Source organism: Neomonachus schauinslandi, chromosome 3 (genome assembly GCF_002201575.2).
Source record: "Neomonachus schauinslandi chromosome 3, ASM220157v2, whole genome shotgun sequence".
Classification (NCBI taxonomy): Eukaryota; Metazoa; Chordata; class Mammalia; order Carnivora; family Phocidae; genus Neomonachus; species Neomonachus schauinslandi.
The window spans coordinates 14000194-14023274 of NC_058405.1; the positions used below are offsets into that span (position 1 = coordinate 14000194).

The following is a 23081-nucleotide window of genomic DNA, read 5'->3' on the forward strand; positions in this document are numbered from 1 at the left end:
CACAAGCAGGGGGAATGGCAGGCAGAGGGAGAGGGAGAAGCAGGCTCCCTGCCCAGCAAGGAGCCCGATGCGGGGCTCGATCCCAGAACCCTGGGATCAGGGCCTGAGCTGAAGGCAGACGCCCAACCGAATGAGCCACCCAGGTGCCCTGATGTTACCTCGTTTTTAATACTACCTCCTTGGAAGCCCCTTCCAAGGACTCTAGGTATCCTTGGTTGTAAGCCAGGCCTGGGTGAGGGCTATCTATTCAATAAAGTTGTGTATCTGATGCTTTTCTTTTTTCACTTCTAGATCAGGGTGCGTACAGTTTCTTGCCTGCTTTGCCTTAATTTCTGGGCTGATGGAGGTTTTGTTAATATGTGAATGTGGCTGGCTTCACGCCACAGCCTGAGATCCATAATTTCTCCACCCCGACCCATTCCACATGGCTTCAGCCACCATTTACCACTGAATACCACCCAGACTTCCAATGGGCAGAAATTTTATCAAAATCCATGTTTGCCACAGCAGGCACACACCCAGCTTTATTTCAGGTTCGCAATTCAAGATTTCATCAGCTTGATATGGAAGCCTCACGCAATGTGTATAACAGGTTACAAATGGGCAACAGTTTGTGCTGTTTTTTTATTTTTTATTATGTTAATCACCATATATTACATCATTAGTTTTTGATGTAGTGTTCCATGATTCATTGTTTGCTTATAACAGTGCTCCATTCAATACGTGCCCTCTTTAATACCCATCACCAGGCTAACCCATCCCCCCACCCCCCTCCCTTCTAGAACCCTTAGCTTGTTTCTCAGAGTCCATAGTCTCTCATGGTTCGTCTACCCCTCCGATTACCCCCCCTTCATTTTGCCCTTCCTGCCATCTTCTTCTTTTTTTTTTTTTTTTTAACATATAATGTGTTATTTGTTTCAGAGGCACAGGTCTGTGATTCAACAGTCTTACACAATTCACAGAGCTCACCATAGCACATACCCTCCCCAATGTCCATCACCCAGCCACCCCCACCCTCCCACCCCCCACCACTCCAGCAACCCTCAGTTTGTTTCCTGAGATTAAGAATTCCTCATGTCAGTGAGATCATATGACAAATGTCTTTCTCTGATTGACTTATTTCGCTTAGCATAATACCCTCCAGTTCTATCCACGTCATTGCAAATGGCAAGAATTCATTCCTTTTGATGGCTGCATAATATTCCATTGTATATATACACCACGTCTTCTTAACAGTTTGTGTTTTTACAACTCCCACCCCACCCCCCAGGAAAGCCATTGTTTCATAACTGCTCAATATCACACATTTTCCCAGAGTAACTGTAATGAGAACGAGCAGACAGAGCTTTGGTCAAATAGACTGAGACACAGATGATCTTCATTTTCTTAAGCCTTAGGGTGGAGTGCAGTGTTAGTCACAGTGCTCCACATAGAGGAGTCTGTGGGGATTGTTTGTTGAATGAATTGTTGAAAATATTTGTTGGATACTTGGTACATAACTAGCAAGTAGCTGTAGCAGATGTGAAATGAGAAGAGCATGGATAGGACTTTAACGTCGGGCTGAGGATGCCAGGAACGCGACCATCACTGTAATCTCACAGTTAACGGTTATTTATTAACTATAACTCAGGGAAGTCACTCGAAGCCTTTGACGAATAGATGGTAAAAAAATAGGGGAATAATTATACTCTGCATAAAAATACACTAAAGTTACAAATGCCTAAGGCACTTCATTCGTGGATCGCCTCGGCTCAAAAGCTGTACCACACTGTGCCTGTAATTAGCAATATTGTATTGAACGCTTAAACATTTGTTAAGAGGGTATCTCTTGTTAAGCGTCCTTACCATCATAAAAATAAATAAATAAACAAACAAATAAATGTATGTATGTTATTCATAACAATTAATTAAAAAAAAAGCAAACTACTGCTGGAGTGAGTTATACCTGTGTGCTAAGTATCTGTATCAGTAGGGATCTAACAAGACAAAGTTAGCACATAATTTCTGGCATGCAACTGGAAGAGGTCTCAGATAATCTTGTCGAAGGGCAAACATCCTAGCAGGGGAGGGCCTTGTGGTCATAAATTATATTTTGGTGACAAAGGGGTGATTATTTTCATCAGAAAAAAAAAAAAAGACCAAAGCTGGTGCAAGGTTGCCTTGGAAATATTTCTCAGTGACACCCCAAAGGAAGCTTATCCTTAGAGAAAGCTGCAATTCTTTTGATGGATTACAAGTGGAAGGATTCCCCTTAAAGATGTTAGAGACTTTCCAAGTCCCACAAACAATTAGCTGCAATCGTGTAATCAGTCATCTCCAAATGTTATCCCACCTAGGCTCATAAAACTTCTACTTAATGATTTTGTCAGGCAACTCCACCCAAGGGAGTTTCCGCCTGAAGAAAGTAGTGGGGCAATAGACATATGCTAAGAATCTTCCTAGTTAAGGGACTGAAATAACAAGCAAAAGATAATTAGCACATATAATCAGCACTCTGGAAATTTGCCGTCTTCGAGGTTTTAAAATTCCCCTTTTAAAGATTTAGATTAACACCATATTGTCACATTTACTTTTCAAAGGGATATAAACAGAACTTTTGTGTTATATGATTTTCGTTTGTAAACTGAGGCTCATAAATGTTTCCCATTGGATAATTAATTGCTGCCCTTTCATGTAGGTAGCAGGAAGAGAAAGGAAAATTCTAGTCTCTGTAATTTTAACATATATTTTTCTTATAACCTCTGGGCTCCAAAAAAAAAAAAAGGAAAGGAACAGAGACCAACTTGTAGTTCTGACTGATTGACAATAGGATCTACTGCTGGCTTATGCTCAGAATGTGTACCTGGAAATTTGGAAGAATTTGCCTCATACAAATCAAACAAAAGTCAGTTGCTACCCTGATTTCATTAACTATAATAGCATTTATTACAGTGTCATTTCTACATCTCAGATGAAGCTTTTATCTCAAAATAGAATGTGTCTTCCTATCTATCTGAGACCTGTTTCATGGTGAAACAGCTGCCTACACTCATAAAAGAAAAAAAAAAGCTCTTTAAAACTCGGAGGCTATATTTAGTACACAAAGCCTTTATTGAATACATTACCATATTCTTTGTCAAGCCTTTGGTTCCAACATACAAGGTGAATAGAAGAAAGGTACACTTTGCTGGATGAAGAGAGCGAGCGAGCGAGCCACTGCTCACGGAACCCAAGGCACTACTGCCAAGCCCAAGAAAAATGCCGGAAAAAAAAAAATCACAGAATGTTAGTGCCAGAGGGATCTTACAGTCATCTACTGGAAACATTACTAAATGCTAGTGCAGGAGGGTTCTTAGAGTCACCTAATGCAGCCTTTCCACTCTAGAGATGAATAGATTGAGGCGGAAGCTGAGAAAGATAATGCGTTGGCTACTGTGTGTTTGAAATATGGCTAGTGCAACTGAGAGATGAATTTTAAATTTTGGTTACTTTAAGTTCCAACTTCAATTTCAGTAGGCTCATATGGCTAGTGGCTACCTGTCGGAGACAGGTCGGAGGCCCTTTCTAGATCTTTCTCTTCAACTGGGTTTAAAGTCCTGGCCAAGGGGTTAAAACTCTAATTAAAAAAGGACAAAACTCATTCAAAACTAATGAAATCCGATGTACTATATGCTGGCTAACTGAACATAATAAAAAAAAAATGGAAAAAAAAATTAACGAAATCCTCAAGACCTTCTGAAACCGTCTGCGAACATGACAGGCATTCCCAGGGAAGGCGATCAATGAAACAAAGACCTAAAACACACAAAAACATTTGTGAGGACTTAAATTCTGCCCCACGAGGTGCACAAAGGGTGACAAAGAGCCAAAGTGGCCCCCGAGACCAGCCAGGGAACACACTCGTCATTCTGACCCCTCAACCAGAGAGAATTCTGCCCGAATGGACATGGTGTGAAGGAAAGCTTGTTGAGATGCAATCAAGGCTGAACAAAAGGGAAGCCACTGAGTAAGATGGCAAGGTTGGAAAGACCGAGAAGATCATCCTGCCCATCTCCCTTGCACATCATGCTCAGAATCGATGCTGGGAGGTTGAGTGGGCAGTGGACACTAATCAAGTATACTGGATTTTTATCGCTATGTTAGCAAGTTGGAATACGACCTTGGGAAGCACACATAACTGGCTATCTCACTTGCTTCGTCGGCTTGAAGAAATGGTAATGAGACTTGGTTTCAGGTGCTTGGGGAAGAGTAAGATGAAAGTGTAAGATATCATCGTCGCTTGTTCCCTTTTTCCTTTTCTATCAGGCCATACTTCTCTCCCCAGTTAATAAGACCAATCATTTTCTAGCCATAGCCTCATGTCTTGTTATAGAATCATCCTTTGAAAACACTCAGGCTTAATGCTTTTTTTAGCTTCTCTGAAAATATAACAATTGGAGCTAAAATTAGTGTTGTTCGTGTACTCAAGAGAAAAAGTTTTACAATATTTAAAGAAGGAGCAGGACTGTGTGAGGAAGTCCGCAGAATCTGAAGAAGTAAATGTGAGTAAACATTGAATTAAGAATAACCTGAACTCGGGCGCCTGGGTGGCTCAGTTGGTTGAGCAACTGCCTTCGGCTCAGGTCATGGTCCTGGAGTCCCGGGATCGAGTCCCACATCGGGCTCCCTGCTCAGCAGGGAGTCTGCTTCTCCCTCTGACCCTCCCCCCCTCTCATGTGCTCTCTCTCTCTCAAATAAATAAATAAAATCTTTAAAAAAAAAAAAAAGAATAACCTGAACTCTTCTTAATTAAAGTTCAAATGATTATGATTCTGGAGGTATAATTGCAAGTTATTGTAATTTCTTTCACTTCTACTATTTTTCTGCATTCCAGAAAATATGCTTATTTTCTAACTTCAAGGTTACTTTAGAGTAGTTATCTTCCAAAAGCACATTGTTGTAATATGACCCGTGTGTTACTTTCCTATCCAATTTTTTTTCCCCATCCACTCTTTTAGTTTCATCTATTTAGGAAACTATACAGTACTTGCTATATATCCAACGCTATTCTTAGCACTTTACAAATGTTAAGGCTTTTACTCAACAATGTTAGGAGGTAGGTACTGTTCTTATGTCCAACTTATACAGGAGGAAGCTGATGCCAAAGGAGATGAAGAATCTTGTCCCAGCCCTGGCGTTCCTCACGGCGAAGCTGGGGAATGAAAACAGCTGGTCTGGGTCTCTCAACCGCTAGACCATGCGGCCTCATTTTCTATATACGCTTATGTCAAATTTAAAACTAGTCTTTGTAAAATTAACTGGCTTGAGAAACTTTTTAGTAGGCCACATTTTTTTCTCCGTGTTCCTTGCTCATGCCTTGTACTCACACTCACTTCATTTCCAAAGAGTCTCATACACGTGAGTCATTTGTCTCAAAAAGAGCTAAATTGTCACTGGGACAAAGACCCAATGGGGAGAAAACATCAGTACCAGTGTCTGTGTGGTGTGGTTCTTTTTGTTTGTTCGTTTTGGTTTTTTTACTTTATTGTTTCTGAAATGTAAAGGACGGAAATGGAAAGATGGCGGACTACAAGCCACGGATGGAGGAGATCCACGGAAGAGGAGAAAGAACGACAGAAGGAATAAGGAAATGTAAGAAAGACACAACACCTGTCAGCTTTGCAGAGCCTCTTAAAATGTTCAGTTCTCACAGGACAGATTTAGTAAGCGTTAATTATTTAGAGTCAGTGATTTGAGTGTTTAAAGCACAGGTTGGCCTTCAAATAAATATACCTTATTCTCCCAAAAGGAAGCAGTCTTGGGTGAGGCCTCTGAGCCAGTGAATAATCTTTTGTTAGTTTTATTCACAGCATGGCAAGGACAACCTGCAGCAGAGAGAGTAAGGCTCCAGCTGGAAATCCACAGACATCACCTAGGAGAGAGATGGGCATGAGGGCAAACACCACCCTCCCTCTCTGTGTTGAGCAAATCCAATGTGAAAGTTTAGAATTTGCGTCCTCACCACTGTCAATATTTAGAACAATTTTAACACCTCCTCCACTCTCATTTGACGGCATATACCTAACTATCTATGCATTGAAATTGCAAGCAATGTGACTTCAATCTCATTAGTTTACATATATATGCACTACATATATACAGACTTCATTTTCTTCCAGTTTTATTGAGATACAATTGACATTCATCACTGTATAAGTTCAAGGTGTACAGCAAAATAGCTTGACTCACACATATTGTGAAATGATCACCACTATCATTTTAGTTATTTAGCACCCAGCCTCTCATACAGATATGATAAAAAAAAAACAAAAAAATTGTTTTTCCTTGGGGTGAGAACTCTTAGGATCTACCGTCTTAACAACCTTCCTCTTGGCTCTTTGTCAGTGTTAACTACAGTCATCATGCATTCCATCTCCTAGCCCTTAGTTATCTTACAAGGTGAAGTTTGTATCTTTTGACCACCTTCCTCCATCCCCCAACCTTTGGTAACCCCCAATCTCATCTTTTTCTATAGGTTTGTTTTTGTTGTTGCTGTTCTGTGTGTTTTAGACTTCACATATAAGTGATAGTGAATCCCCGATATATAAAAAAAGATAATATATCATGAGCAAATATGGTTTATCAGGGAATGGAAGATTTGTTTACCATTTGAAAATGAATCAATATAATTCACTATCTTCTTTAAATGAAGGAGAAATAGTATATGATCATTTCAATAGATGAAAAAAACAATGACAATATTTAATACCATTCATCACTTAAAAATTCCCCAAATTGCAAAGGTGGTTTTGTTAGAAGTCTTTCAATACAATTCACCACGTTAATAAGTTAAAAAAAAGAAAGAAAAAGTCATATATTCTCTTAAAAGATGAAGAAAAATCTGTGATAAAATTGAGTTACTCATGATAAATATCATTGGTAAGCTAGAAATAAAAGGGAACTCCCTGAACCTAATTAAAAGTAGTTCCAAAAAAAAAAGAGTAGCTCCAAAAATCTAGATCAAAAACATTCCTAACAGTAAAATGTTAGAAGCAATCACTTTAAAATCAAGAGCAAGAGAAGTATGGACACTGTCTGCTTCTATGCAGGTTGTATTCAAGGTTCTTGTTTATGTAGTAATACATGGAAACCAAATTTTAAAATATAAGAATTGGAATGGGAAAAACAAAAGTGTCATCACAGATGATATAATTATCCACACAAAAAACCCAAAATAATTAGAGATATTAAGTTAGCAGTCTGTCTAGAAATAAGATCAATATATTTAACCTATATGCCATTAGTGACGATTGAGAAAATGTATTTTTTTAAAAAAGATATCATTTAAAATAACAATAGAAATATATAGCATCCAGAAATCTAACTAAAGATGTAGGCCATTATGGGAACAATTTTACAACCTTATTGAAAGACACTGAAGTCCTAACTAAACGAAGAGATAGAACATGTTCAGAGATAGGAAGACTCACTATTATAAGATACAGTTCTCTCCAAATTTATCTAAAGATCCATACCCCATTCTTTTTTAAAGCAACTTACTTAGGTGATTCTAAATGTGCATTAAAAAGCAAAATGGTAACCCAGACTACTGAAAAAGATAAATAGTTGGAAAGACTTGCCCCACAAGACCAGTTGAAGGCAATAGCAATGAAAACACTGTAGGATAATTACAGAGATATATAAAACAAAACAAACTCCAATGAAACTGAATAGAGAGACCAGATAGATGATTTATGACACAGATAGCAACACAAATCTCTAAGAACAGAGATGCCTCTTTAAGAAGATGCTCTGGGACAATTGGTTGGTGACATGAGGAAAGAAATGAAATTTGCTTTTTATTTTTTTAAGATTTTTATTATTTGAGAGAGAGAGAGAGAGCACAAGCGGGGTGAAGGGCAGAGGGATAAGCAGACTCTCCCCTGAGCAGGGGGCCCGACACGGGACTTGACCCTGAGACCCGGGGATCATGACCTGAGCTGAAGGCAGACGCTTAAATTACTGAGCCACCCAGGCACCCCAAGAAATGAAATTTGAACACTACCTCTCACCCCATTCACAAAAATCAATTCTACATGTTTTAAGTATAAAAAGTAAACCTTTTAAAGCTTTTAGTAGAAAATACAGGAAAATATCTTTGTCCCACTGTGGGTGGGAAAGCATTTTTAAAAGGCACAAACAAATAAAGGTATTAATAGAAAAATTTAATAAGTTCCATTAAGAACTTGTATCATTAAGAGATATTCTAAAGATGGTGAAAGATAAGCTACAAAGGAGGAAAAGATATTTACAACATATATAATTGATAAGGTATCTGAAATATGTGCAGAAATCCTAAATGTCAATATGAAAAAGACAAATGATTCAGTAGAAAAATGAGCAAAAGATGTGAATAAACATCTCACATAGTGGAGAACATAAATGATTTAAAATGCTCAACTCAGTTATTAATCAGAGAAATGCAAAATAAGATCATAACTGGATCCCATTTTACACTCACTAGTTTGGCAAAATAAAGGAGCCTTACGCTATCAAGTTTTGGAGAGTATGTGGAACAAGAGGAATGTTCCCTACACTGCCCGAGGAAGGGTTAATTGCTGTCAACCCACTGGAAAGCAATTTGACATTACCGGGTACCCCAAACATGGGCGCACCCTGAGAATCTGCAAGTCCTTATATACAATGGTACATGCACAAGCATGTTGTAAACAACAACTATTAGCAAAATGCTTCAAATAGCTCCAAAGTCCATCCAGAAAAAATACATACACAAATGAAGGTAACATGCGGATAACTCTTAGAAATGTTCATTAAAGCATCTCTAAAATGACTACACTGAGTATAATACCATTATATAAACTCAAAAGAAAAACAATACAGTATTTAGGAGAACATACATTTTTTAGAACTTTTAAAAACAAGAAATGATTTTAAAAAGTCAGAGAGTAGCTACATTTCGGGGTTATGTGGGAGCAGGAAGACCACTCAAGTAGCTTAATGGTACTGGTAATAATCTTGCCCTTAAATTTATTGGTCAGCTTATGATTGTTTTTAACTTATTTGCTTCAAAATTTTTCTATATGCAAGTTATGCAAATGATGCTATATTTCTGTAATTCAGAATAATTCTATATATAGATACACACCTTAGATTATGTGTGTATATTTGTTATATATATATATATAATATGTACTATATGCAGATGCATAGAACATACTCTTCTTAAAGAGGGAGGATACAGTATACAATATACATACAATATGTATCTCTAACCTGGAAATCAGCTTTTGTTCTTTTAAACACGATATTCAATAAAATCGTTGCATTACACCTGAAACTAATGATGTACTATTTGTTGGCTAACTGAATTTAAATTTTAAAAAATCGTTGCATTAGCTATGATTCCTTAAATGCCCTGTTCTGTCCCTTGCCTCTTCCAGCTTCTGGTGGCTGCATGTTTCCATTCTCTGTCTCTTCTCACTGGCCCTCTTGTCTGTGTTTTTAAATTCCCTCCGCCATTCTCATATAATGACAAAGCTGGATTCATGGCCCATAGTCTACAATGATGTCATCTCAACATCTGTAACTCAATTATGGCTGCAAAGACCATTTTCCAAATAAAGTCCTACTCATAGGTTCCAAGTGGACATATTTTGGGAAGAGGGGCACCGTTCAAACCACAACAGCAGGTCACCCATACCCATTTTATTTTAAAGATTATTTAAAAATCTGAGATAATGTTCACAACATATAATGAGGGACAAAACAGTTGTGTGATTCCCTTAATTCAAATATAGACAACATAATCACAGATGCCTGGAAAGGGCATAGCGAGATTATGTTTCATTTTGTGTGTGAGAAAAAGCGGGTTTAATTTTACATTTTTCTGTGTTGTGTGAAGGTGTTTCAATGAGCCTCTAATTTTTTCTAAACACAAAAAAACTAAGCTCTTTTCTCTTTAACACGAAAATGCTATTGACATGTTTCTTTCTTATATTTTAAAATCTTCACCTACATTTCAACTCAGGGTGACAAAATTTTAAAGGACGCAGACGATACTTCATCGTACACTATGCCATGGCTGGCCTCCCCTGTTAGGCAAAGTCTCCAGGCTTCCTTGAATGTCTTCATGGTTAATTGCGTCCTCTCGACAGGAAGCAGAGGGGTCAGACTCAGATCTGAGTCCAAGGCCAGTGGAGCATTTCTTCTTTTAAAAATAGCTTCTTCTTTGTTTTTATTTTTGCTTGGTCAAAGACATACAAAGAATTTTAAAAGCATTATCTCATTAACAATAACACTCCTGTTGATGTAATGATATCATGAATGAGTTATTGGGATGAAGTACGTGGCCATGCCTTTGTCTTCACTTCATGATTAAAGACAGACAGACAAGGCTGTGGCTTGTCAAGGCCACCCAGTAAGGAAGTGGTGGTCTAGGACTGGACCCGATGTGAAGGCCACTGGTCCTAGGCCACTGGAGGCTGCAGGAGTGAAAATGCAGCATCTCTCATAACTGCTGGTTTTCCTTGGGATTTGTGCAGAGTGAAGTAGAATTGTATCGCAGCAACTTTCAAAGGCTAGTAATTTTAGTTGGGCCATGTAACTATCATTTTGTGACTTTTTTTTTTTTTAACCAACTGCCAGCCTTGAAATGTGTGGTAACTGCTATAAGGTCTCTCTAATGGTACCAGGATAATTTAAATGTGTAAATGAAGGAATTGAGAACTTCTGATTATTTCAACTGTCTTCCTGTTAAAGTCATGGCATTTATTATAGGCAAAACACTTGTGGGAGATTTTGCAGTTACTAAAAATTTTTTACACAAAATAATATCTTCTTCGATTTCATTATAGAATAGTATACTGACTGCCAAGAATTTTAAGTTTGATTTATCCCCATGCCCGTGGATTAGGGTAATTGATAAATCAGTTTATCAGTTTATACTCTGGATTATGATATTTAGGAATATTATGAGTTAAATAATAAATGTAGTGATATAAAGCTAAAGAGAATGGAGAAGACGAAAGATAAAAGTAGAAAACTAAAAGACAAGAGAGCTAAGTAAACAAGTGTGAAATATACAGAATTCTGACTAATCTGATAAAAAGAGGGAAATACAAATAATAGAAACGTGGCATTACTATAGAAGCAAAGAGGGGCGCCTGGGTGGCTCAATCAGTTAAGCGTCTGCCTTCTGCTCAGGTCATGATCCCAGGGTCCTGGGATCGAGCCCCGCATTGGGCTACCTGCTCAGCAGAGAGTCTGCTTCTCCCTCTCCCTCTGCCCTTCACCCCCATGCATGCTCTCTGTCTCTCTGTCTCTCTCTCTCTCTCAAATAAATAAATAAAAATCTTTAAAAAAAAAAATATAAGAGAGGACTCTGCACAACCTTATACAAGTACATTTTAAAATATACATGAAAGGGACAATTTTAAATAAAAATATAAATTACCAAAATTGAACAAAGATTTAAAATAGTTCAGTGGATGAATGATCATAGACAAAATTAATACTTAGGCAAACCTCTATACCTAATTTGAGACTACCAACCCAGATAATTTTACAAATGAATACCAAAAAACCTAAGGCAATGCAAAACAGCTATCTTACTTAAACTATTCCAGAGTTTAGAAAAGATGGAAAATTTCACATTTATTCTACAATGCTTATGTAATATTGACTCCAAAACTGGACAAGGAGAGCTCTCATGCACACACACATACACATATACATATGATCTAAAATTAATCTCACTTATTAATTAAGTGCAAGTATCCTAAATAAAATGCTAACAAAGTATCTAGCAGTGTATTGGCGAATTAGTTAACATACATATGCATTTATATGTGTATATATGTGTGTGTGTAATTATATATCATTATATATATATGACAAGACTTATTAAACTGTATATATTATGCTTATTTTCATTTAACGTGTGAAAAAATATCTTGACTTCTTATCATCTTCAACAATAGTATTTAATTAGTTGCATAGTATTCCACTGAAATCACCAATTTAAGGCAAAATAAAGAATTAATTTATTTGTATCGAACACAGAGCATATATGCAGTTGGTATTAGGAAAAAACCAAACACTTGTCAGTTACTCATTTTATGCTAGTTTGAATAAATCCCCAAGCAGCTGTGGAATCAACTACTAATTTTCTATCTCAGTAAGAGACTAAGACAGGGAGAGAAGGTGGGCAGTGGGAGGGAATTCCAAAGATCTGTGGAGCTAAAAGTATTTAAATGTCTGGGCTATTTATTTCCTAAACTAAGAGGTAATAGGAGAGGCAGGGAGGGGGAGAGGCCAGGAATTTGAGGGAGAGTACCGAATGCCAACACAGAAGAAGACAAAATGGCAAGAACTCATACTGTGACAGAACAGTTAGTGCCAATCAAACTCTACTGTTGCTCCACAAAAGGGAAAAAGCATGATTATTATTCATTTCACAAACTTTTTAAAAAAATTTGGGTCCAGTTGACACACATGATATGTTAGCTTCAGGTGTACAACATAGTGATTCAACAAATTTATGCATTATGCTGTGCTCACCATAAGTGTGGCTGCCATCTGTCCCCATACATCACTACCAAAATATCATTGACTATATTCCCTCTGCTGTGTCTTTTAGTTCCTTGACTTGTTCATTCCATAACTGGAAGCCTGTATCTCCCACTCCCCTTCAACCATTTTGTCCAACCTCTCACCCCCATCCCTCTGGCAAATATCAATTTGTCCTCTGTATTTATAGGTCTGATCCTGCCTTTTGTTTGTTCACTTTTTTTTTTATATTCTACTTACAGGTGAAATCATATGGCATTTGTCTTTCTCAATCTGACATATTTCACTTAGCATAATACCCTCTAGGTCCATGCATGTTGTCACAAATGGCATGATCTCATCTGTTTTTATGGCTGTGTAATATTCTGTTTCATACATATGTATGTATGTATGTATATGTCTATACACACCACATCTTCCTTATCCATTTGCCTCTTGATGGACACTTAGATTGCTTCCATATTTGACTATTGTAAATACTGCTGCATAGGAGCGCATATATCTTTTTGAAATAGTGGTTTTTTCCCTTTGGGTAAATACCCAATAGTGGAATGATTGGATCATATGGTATTCCTATTTTTAATATTTTGAGGAATCTCCATACTGTTTTCCACAGTGGCTGTACCAATTTATATTCCTACCACATATTCTAAAATCGTAATTATACAGAGAAGATTAGCATGGCCCCTGCACATTTCGCAAACATTTTTAAGTTTCTACTATAAGGCAGGCTATAGGAAGGACACAGTCACTTAATGAAGCTTGGAAATCGACACTATAATGAATGAGACCAGGCAAAACATTTATGTAAAAGAAGGCACACAAAAGAGTATATAAGGACTGCATGTAAGACATTTGCAAACTAGATTAGCTCCAGGTAGCTAAATATAAGTACATGAGTTAGACTGATTAGTCCCACATAGGATTAGCCATGATTAATTAATTAGCTTGGATCAGAAGTTTTTCCTCTGTATCAATTGAATCACCTTTTCATAACACCCTGGGATCGCAGGGGTGCACAGCCCTGACCCAAGCCCACTCAAACAAGCGTTGGGGCCCCATTCCTCCATCCTTGGTGATGGGTCCAGGAGAGGATGCAAGATCCAACCAGGGTTACAGAAATCTTGTCCTGGAAGTTGTATGTGGGCTTTGTAAGACACAAGTTCTCTTTAAACTCTGCTAAACAAAGCAGTTGGAACCTGGGGATGCCCATGGCCATCTTTCTTGCCATATGGAGAATACTTGTTCGCAACAGCAGAGGATGAAGTAAACATAAGAGTGAAAGAGACAAGCTACGATGAGGGATGGATCACGAAAAATGCCCTGCATCTTGTGTGAAGTGAGATACGCTTCAAGCCTTCCCATTTATATGAGATAATGACTTTGTTTTTTGCATTAGTCAAAATTTCCAACTTGTGATCAAATACCTCCTGAATATATCTTCCCAATATCTACCCTGTTCCTTAGAGACTGCCGTATGTGAAGAATTCACACAACAGGCTAGCATCACTATTTTTTTATTATAGCATCTCCAGTGGCCCTGAGTCTCAATCTACTTCAAACACCCTTGGATCCTTGTCATTACCCAGAACTGTGCACCTATAAAATGCTATCCTTAATAACCCAAGTGCTCTTAATTGCAGAGATACACATATTTATTAGTGGCTAGATTATGAAAAATCAACAGTGAAAGATTGCATAATATAATTAGGAGTTATAAAAGTTTAAAAAAAAATTTTTTTAAAGATTTTATTTATTTGACAGAGAAACACAGCAAGAGAGGGAACACAAGCAGGGGGAGTGGGAGAGGGAGAAGCAGGCCTCCCGCTGAGCAGAGAGCCCGATGTGGGGCTCGATCCCAGGATCCTGGGATCATGACCTGAGCTGAAGGCAGACACCCAATGCCTGAGCCACCCAGGCGCCCTGAAAGTTTAAAATTTTTTTTCTTATTTGGGATAGTAATATTGAAAAAAGCTCAAGTGTTCAATATAATTTCTAGCTAAACATATGGCATGTAAAATAATAGATCTTGTTAATGATTTTCATTGCCCCTATTTTAAAACACATGGTATTCTTATATATTGATCAGTCTTTAACCAAAATAGACAAAAAGGGAAAACCATATCATTCCAATCCTGCCGAAAGCTAAATATAATTGATCTTTTTTTCTTCACATTTCTTTTAGCCTTATGCTTCATGTTTAGGAAGCATATAGAATTAATTGAATGTGATGAGCTACCGAAATGTTCTGAGATAGCACTGGGATAATAGAGAGGTAAGAGCTGGGCCACTGTTAATCATAACAACATCCCACTTAAAAGCTGGAATGTATCAGCAATCTGCTGTTGCCATATTGATTTCACTTAGCCCTTCTGGATGGAATACGAGGGAGATTTTCCAATGTAGAATCAAAACAGATGGTAGGGAGGTTGGGGAAAAAATAGTCTTTCAATATAATGGAAGTCACAGCAAAGCTTTCTGAAAAATATTATTATAATTCCTTGACAAACAACTGACATAAAGCCAAAAACATTTATTGGTACCATGGCAAGAATGAGTGGCATGAGAACCTTACAGTCTTCAGTGATGTTCACTGGCTGTTTGCTTTTTATCAATGAAGTTAGACCTTGCAGGACCGGAAGTCTGACTCTCTTATAGGTGAGTCCCTCACTTTATAAATCAAATGATAGAACACCATTAATTAGATTAGAGTTTCAGGGGAAATCTTAACCTGGAAATGGAAAATCTTCAAAATAACAATTATAGAGCAAGTGTTTAAATGTTATATTTTTATAAAAAAATGATCATTCATATTCATGAACCAAACATTTACAGCGATGCCTCATGATTTCATATGAGATTAATACAGAAGCCAAAATCTTGTTATTCTTGATATTCAAAAAAGATAGAAGCCCAATATCACAGAGGAAGCACTTATGGTTTTCTTTATTCTACCTAAAGCATTGGAAGTAACCAGCTTAAACTCGTTAGTCGAATATAGTTACTCCATTCTACTTTCCTTGTGTATCTATATCCTTCCTTTACTATCCTTTCTTTGATCTTTAGAATTTGAGAGGAACTAAGGTAATTGCTATTCTATGTACTTGCAAAAAGCAATAGCCTGGTGGAAAAAAAATAGAATTTTTAGTTCAAGGGTTTTAATCCGATTCTATCACATATTAAGTCTTTGACCTTAGGCAGGTTACTTAACCTTTTAAACCTTCAATTCCTCATTGCAAAATTGGAATTATATCAAATAATGTTAAAGGTTATTAAGAAGATTAGATGCGTAAGTATATAAAAGTGCCTGGATTAGTCCCTTTACTTTCCCTTAGTCTTGGCAAGAAAATACATTCTCTCTTTAAAGTGGGAGTGGGTCTGGATAATTGTCAAGTGAAGTTTTTTGCATCTTCGAAGAGTCAAATGCATTTCTTGCGTCTAGTCCTAAGTCTGGGGGACTGACTCCCTACTGATGCCTGCTTTGATTTTTCACGAGAGCTGATTATTGAGGCCAGTGGGGAAGGGCAGTTCACCCAGAAATTGCTGCTACGACGCATGGCTTGGGCTTGCCTTTCTGCAGCAACGGAAAAGCGGGCAGATGAAAGCAAGGCAGCAGGAACAGGGCCAAACGAGTAGAAGCAGAGTCCCAGAGGGAATGTGCTTCTGCATCATGGCCAGCAGCCAGATGGCTACGGGAACATGATTGGAGTCAAAGTAGGACATTTCAGGGGTGATGTCAAACCACCTCTAGAGAGGGGCGAGCCAGAGACCTCACACATGTAATGCACTAAAATGAGTTCTGAGATACTGAATAAATATTAAGTGTAATTGGCCCATCCTGGAAATTCTTTGCCCTCCACAAAGAGAGAGTCTTGCCTTCTTCCTGCATGCCAAAGCCAGCTCACTCAGGAAACTGTGACCCTGTTAAGGTTACTTTCATGAGTTTTGGTGCACTGCCAAAGCATAAATGTCCCCTCGCTCTACTCTGACACATAGCTCGCAAAGAGATTTGGTTCATCTCTTTTAAATGGACATGGAGTCATGTATGTCTATTCAAATGAGAAGTCATCACTTTTACACCTTGGTTGGGCACTGCCTTAAATCCTAGCATGTTTTGTCACTCCCTTTGTTTTGCACTTTATTTGTTTACTTTATGCCTTTTGGTCTCCTCTTACTTCCTCTTCTAGAGGTTGGTATGTAGGTTCAGTTAAGTTCACTGATGCTATCGTGTTTGAACTGGAAGGTACATTAGAATCTATTTATTTAAATTTCCTCATTTTCATAAAGGCCAAGAGATTGGGTGATCTGTAGTGGTCATATTACTAGTGGTAGAGATAGGAGAAGAACTCAGATGTTTTGAGTGGTCTTTTGTACTACAAGGCAACATATCTTCTCTTGGATATGAATCACATAATTTTCTGGGCACTTAGTAGGCCTTCAACAATAAATGTTGAGTTAGAAGTTGTTCAACGAGTAATTTCCACTTAAGACATTTGATCTATAAAAAAAATAGAATCCTCTGTGAAGTTGATGTCAAGTAGAAAGCAATCTGATTTATATGTCACCACCTTCTCCCTGCTTCTTTGGATTTGGGAATTGTGAAACATTGCACAAGTGAGTAGAAAGAGCTTAGATAACATGTGCTGGCAAACACAGGCAACAGATTTGGTTCTGATGGACAAATATGGTCACATTTTCCCCTTTCCTCTTGGCTACCTTGCCATCTCAGAAACTTCTGCCCTCTGGACTACAGTGCATTTGCTTATGTGAAGCTGGTATTAAAAATCTGGTTCATCAAAAGAGGAAAAAAAATGATTGTCACAAGGGGAAGGCTTCTCAGAACTGAAGACAAGCTGCTCCTTTCCAACTGAAAATGTCAAACACTTATTCATATAGTTCTTACCAGACTTGATTTATATGAGCAACTGCCAATCCTTAACCTCCCCCTCATGCAAGTGCAATTGGGGAGTCTGCTCTTTCAGCCATTAAAATCACATTAGTTTTGTTTGATATCCTGAATAGAAAATCATTTCTTCCCTCCATGGGGGAGTTATTGATTTACCCTGTCATTTGCTTTAAAATCTTCTAGTTTCTAAATATGTTTGTTGTTTACCTGTAGTGTTGTAAAAAATATGATTATTTTCCTTCCGGTTTTCTAGGAGTTTGGCTTAAAAAAGTAAACATTGCTTATGATCTGACTGATAATCTGAATTCATATTTTCCAAGCCCAGTGAAAATTACAGTCTTTACAGAAAGAGGGGGAAAAATCAAAATAAGATAAAATTTCATTTGTACCATGTTTCTGGGCAATAATGTGGCTTATATACTGAAACCTATGCATTTTCTTAAGGACTCAAATATTTTAAATTCTTTTACTTTTGCATTTCCTAGATGATATATGACTTTTACAGAAATATTCTTTAAATGGGCATTCCCAGAACATGGGAGAATTACCAGGAAAAATGACATATACATGGTTGGGGCAGATGAGAAAAGGTTTTCAGTGAAAATGAAAAAAAAAAAAAAAGAAAAAAAAGAAAAAAGAACAGGCTTGATCCTACAGAATGAGTCACTTATTTCAGAAAGAGAAGAGGGAATCAGAAAGCATGATTTATAGTGCCATGGTCCAATAAATCATAGGCAGGAAAGAGTTGTAAGGTACAAAACGTTTCCTGTGATATGCCTCTTCAAGCACCAGATTGATAAATCTTCAAAAATTAGTCCCTACCCCCAAATGTATATTACAACAGAGAGCGGTCTTGAAATGTCCTGATTCACAACACCTTCATTGTCAAACTAACAAAGGAAAGACCACAAGCTGTGTTTTGGGTTTATTTCATACAGTACAAGGACTAAGAGCCCCAGAAAAACTATAAAGAAACATGCCCCCGTTTCCCCACTTCAAAAAGAATAGAAAGATCAGTTATTCGCTAAGCAGGATTTCCACCGTCATTACGGGATTTTACTCACAGTATGGAGCACTCCCACAAGAGAAGAATAGAGGATGTTTAATGGCCGTGTTCTCCAGGGAAAGTTGGGTCACCTCAGAAGCTCTCCCTCCCAATACACACGTTCAGTGCCAAGACTGCCGAAGAGGCAGGGGCAAGTCAATACGGGGACAGTCCAAGCGACTGTTCAATATCCTCAATAGTTTTAAAGCATGAATTTTGAACCTCTTAACTTTTTTTTTTTGCACTCACTTTTTCCACATTAAATGACTTTCTTTTGAGACACTCTGGATGAATAACTCAGAAAAAACAATGACTTGAGACAGCATAATTTAACCACTGGTTCGACTGGAAGGAGACCCACCATGTCCCCCAGGATTAGTAAAATCAGACCTGATCATCCAAGGTTGGCAGTGAAGCATGGAAAGATTGAAGGTCCCTTTGGAGCTCTCATACACATGACTGTAGCCATATGTGGAAAGGTATTACCACTTAAAAAAATAATAAAAAAAACCCAGCCACATTTCTCTATAAAGCTTGGAGGATACCACAAATGTTAGAGGGGAGCCTCCACAATTTCCTGCGAAGAGTCTCTCTCCACCCCAGTGTTGGCAGTCTGAAGTGGACTCCACTGGGCAAGTTGCCAGTCCTTAGCCTCCCATCAGTTAATGTCTGCGGCACTTAGCTCACAGCCTCGCAACGACTTAAGTTCATGAGCAATAGCGAAAGAGGGTGCAATTTCCTATGGAAAACATGTTTCATATAGAATGTGTCTTCATCTATAGCATTTTAATAAGAAAATGAAATTAAGATCTCTAATCATAGGAATATAACTCTTATGAAAGTAAACTCAGAAACTGGCATTTTCTAGGGGGAAAAATGAGCTCAGAATTTAAAACAAACCTGAATATTCAGCTGAACTATCGTGCACCTGAAACCGTGGTATTTAATTATGTGTTCTTGTTCCTTTAAAATGTGCAGGAGCTAGAAATCTTACAACTACAGGGAACAGAATAATATGACTGCAGTGGCCTCAAGTACATTTATCATTAACATTTGCCTGGTATATCTTTTTTCCTCTTTTCACTTTCAATCTTTCTCTGTCCTTATGTTTTAGCTCTGTCATTTTATGTGTGTTGCTTGTAAAGAGAACAGAGCTGAATTTTGGTTTTCTTTTATTCAAACTAATATCTCCGTACTTTATACTAGAGCGTTTGGCCCTCTTATGCCTTTTGAGATTATTAATAGATTTGGAATTATTTCTAATCATTTTATTTTGTTGTTCCTGTTTTTTCTGATTTTACCTCTTTTTACTTTTTTTCTCCTTTTTGGCCACATTTTTTAATTCAAATTTTTAAATTCCACTCCCCTTCCCCCTGCTGCTGGTTAGGATGTGACACGATCTATTTCTAGTCTCTAGTAGCCATATCTAGTAACTAGGATCTGCTGAGACTAAGTGAAGCACTTTGTATTTTTTAACAGCATGTGCTGGTATAGCTTCAAAGGTGGCGAGGCCCAATCTTGCCTAAAGAGATGTGGCATGTTTTGCTAACCTTCCGAAACCGAAGAACCACATAGAAGGCAGAGGAGCATAGGAAAGAAGCAAGTATACCCGTTCTGCTCCCATACTTGGTCTGTGCTGAGTTCGTTCATTCAGCCAGCCATGTACTCAAGTGTATTCTTTGCCGAGTGCCTCTATATTGCTTGATGAATAAAACTGAATTGCTTTCTATGCAAGGGGTTTGTTTCCACTAACTACACTGTGCATTTCAAAGAAACAAAGACATGGTCTTCTATTTGTTTTCATCCCCTCGCTTGGTAGTTCTCAAACCTAAGTGAGCCGCAGAATCATGGGGAAGTTGACGGTCATGGGGGAAGCCCGGAGATTTGCATTGTCAACGAGCAGCACTCTTTCAGATGAAGATGAAGCATGACCACACTTGCCTGGTCTGTCCTGTGAATTCTGGACGTAGTGGTGATCCATAAATGTTTGCCACAGTGAGGTAGATAGCTGCTCTAGAATGGGGGGAGGGGGCAGGTAGGGGTCTACATTTCCATAGACCAGTAGTTCCAATGTTAGTTGACAAGGCCTTCCAAGTGTGGTTTGCAGAATAAAAATTAATCCAAAGTAATAATACATTTTATCTTTCTATCAGTCTGACTCCTTTAATTCTATAAAGTTGTACCAAGAACCTGACTCTTTCAAAATCATCTCTGGCTGCAAATCTCTCAAAATAGATTATGCCAGGTAGGACAGGAAGGGAATCTGGAATTGTGAAAATGTTGCTCAGTGGCAAGAAAAAAAAAGTACATTAAGAGAATTTCAAGACTTTAATAATGCCACATAATGTCAAATGGCAGCCAATTATACACTTTTCTAAAAGAAGGCACATTTCTGGTGGGCAGTAAATTGTTTTCCAGACAGAAAACTGCTTTTAAAAATAATAAAGAATGGATTGTTTCTCCTTCTGGGTTTATATTTCAGTCGAAGGGGAAAATGCTTAATGCTAACAAAGTGCCTTTGCTTAGCAACATCATAACTGCTACTTCTAACTTCCCACAATAGCATGCTAGTTAGTATCTGGCACTTGTTTAATCAAGTATTGTTTCTGTCTCCGTCTTGTTGCCAGACACACTGAGTCATCCCTTTGTGAGCAACTAGTTGTCTGCTGTCCCAAGACTGGCCTCTGTCTCCCCTTGGAGGGAAAGATAGAATCTTGTTGCAGCTCAGAGCTAATCTGACTCTGATCTCAAGAGCCCTGTCTCTCTGGACACTACTTTTCTGCAAGTTCTCTTAAAAAGAAAACCTATCAGTGGAAAACACTAATTCAAAGAGATATATGCACCCCTATGTTTATTGCAGCTTTACTCATCATAGCCAAATTATGGAAGCAGCCCAAGTGTCCATCTACAGATGAATGGATAAAGAAGTGGTATCTACAATGGAATATTATTCAGCCATAAAAAAGAATGAAATCTTGCCATCTGTAACAATATGGATGGAGCTAGAGAGTATAATGCTAAGCAGAATAAGTCAGTTAGAGAAAGACAAATACCATATGATTTCACTCATATGTGGAATGTAAGAAACAAAACAAATGAACAAAGAGACAAACCAAAAAGAGACTCTAAGTATGGAGAACAGTTACCAGAGGGGAGGTGATTGGGGGGATGGGTGAAATAGGAGAAGCAGATTAAGAGTACATTTGTCATGATGAGCACTGAGTAATGCACAGAATTGCTGAGTCACTATATATTGTACACTTGAAACTAATATAACACTGTATGTTAACTATACTGGAATTAAAATAAAGAAAAACTTAATAAAAAAATAAATAAAAAGCACTCCTTCCCCACCCCCCCCCAAATGAGTTAATGGAATGAGAAAGAATGATCTAATGATGGAGAATATCACCAACACTCCTCCTTACTGACTTACGTTAAATTACCATATGATTAACAGAGACATGTCCAGAGCAAAGAGTGTTGGGTGACCTCGAATGGGTATGGGCTATTTCACATTCTCGGTTCAAAATCTGTTACTGTGCCCCAACTCCCAGCTGAGACAAAGCCTTTACCTAATATTTTTTTTCATTGTTTTTAAATGATCTATTTTATTGTTTTAAATATATAAATAGCATAAAATTAAAAGATCAAAATGTGTAGAATAATAAATGTTTCCCCTTCCCTATTTGTCCCCCAGAAATCCACTTCCCCTCTATAGAGAAGCCTCTGTCCTCATTCACTTGTGTATCCTTCTAGAAGTATGCTGTGCCCGTATGAGGAATTAATAACCCTTTCAACAAATATGTATTTAGCATTCAATATGTGTCAAGCACTGAATATGGTGTATATACATCAGTGAGCAAGTAAGTCAATATTCCTTTCCTTCAAGTAGTCTACGTTCTAGGGTGGGGAGACAGGCAACAGATAAGATAAATATGCTAATTTTGTAGTCTAATAGAAGATGGTAAGTATTATGGAGAAAATCCAAACAAGGAATGGTGGTAGGGAATCTTTGGAAGGTGTAGAAATAGGTGGCAAAATTTAAGAGTGGTCAGAAAAAAACTTCATAGACAAAGTGACATTTGAGCAGACTTGGAGGAGGAGAGGTAGTAAGTTCTGTGGATACCAGGGAAGAGCATCCAGGAAGAGCGAGTTTGGGAGCAAATAGTGGGAAATGAAGTCCAGGTCCATAACGGACCAAATCAGCCTATGATTTGTCACTATAATAAGACTGGCTTTTGTTCTGAAGGAAATAGAGCATTGGAGGATTTTGAGCAAGAAGTAGCACCATCTGAATTCCATTTTGGCGGGATGTCTGGATATCTTGTAGAGGGCAGCCTGAAGAGAAGCAAGAGCTGGTAGAACACTAAGCAGGACAGTGCAGTAACACAGGCCAAAGACTGACCGGTGACTTGGATCAAGATGGCAGCAGTAGAGGGAACCAGAAACTGGCCAGACTCTGGACATACTTTGAGGGCAGAGGCAACAAAAATAGACTAAGACTTGAATGTGGGCTGCAAGGAACTCTAAGGACTTTAGCCAGCCACCTGAAAGATCAGAACTGTCACACCTGAGATAGGA

The 23081-nt window shown here is 38.0% G+C and overlaps 1 protein-coding gene and 1 pseudogene across 1 annotated transcript in view; one reads left to right on the plus strand and one right to left on the minus strand.

Moving 5' to 3' along the window:
• HS6ST3 (heparan sulfate 6-O-sulfotransferase 3) overlaps positions 1-23081 on the minus strand; it is a 648747-nt gene that overhangs the window by 64179 nt on the left and 561487 nt on the right. The gene's annotated exons all lie outside the window — the stretch shown is intronic.
• Positions 13175-13264, plus strand: LOC123324462 (annotated as a pseudogene).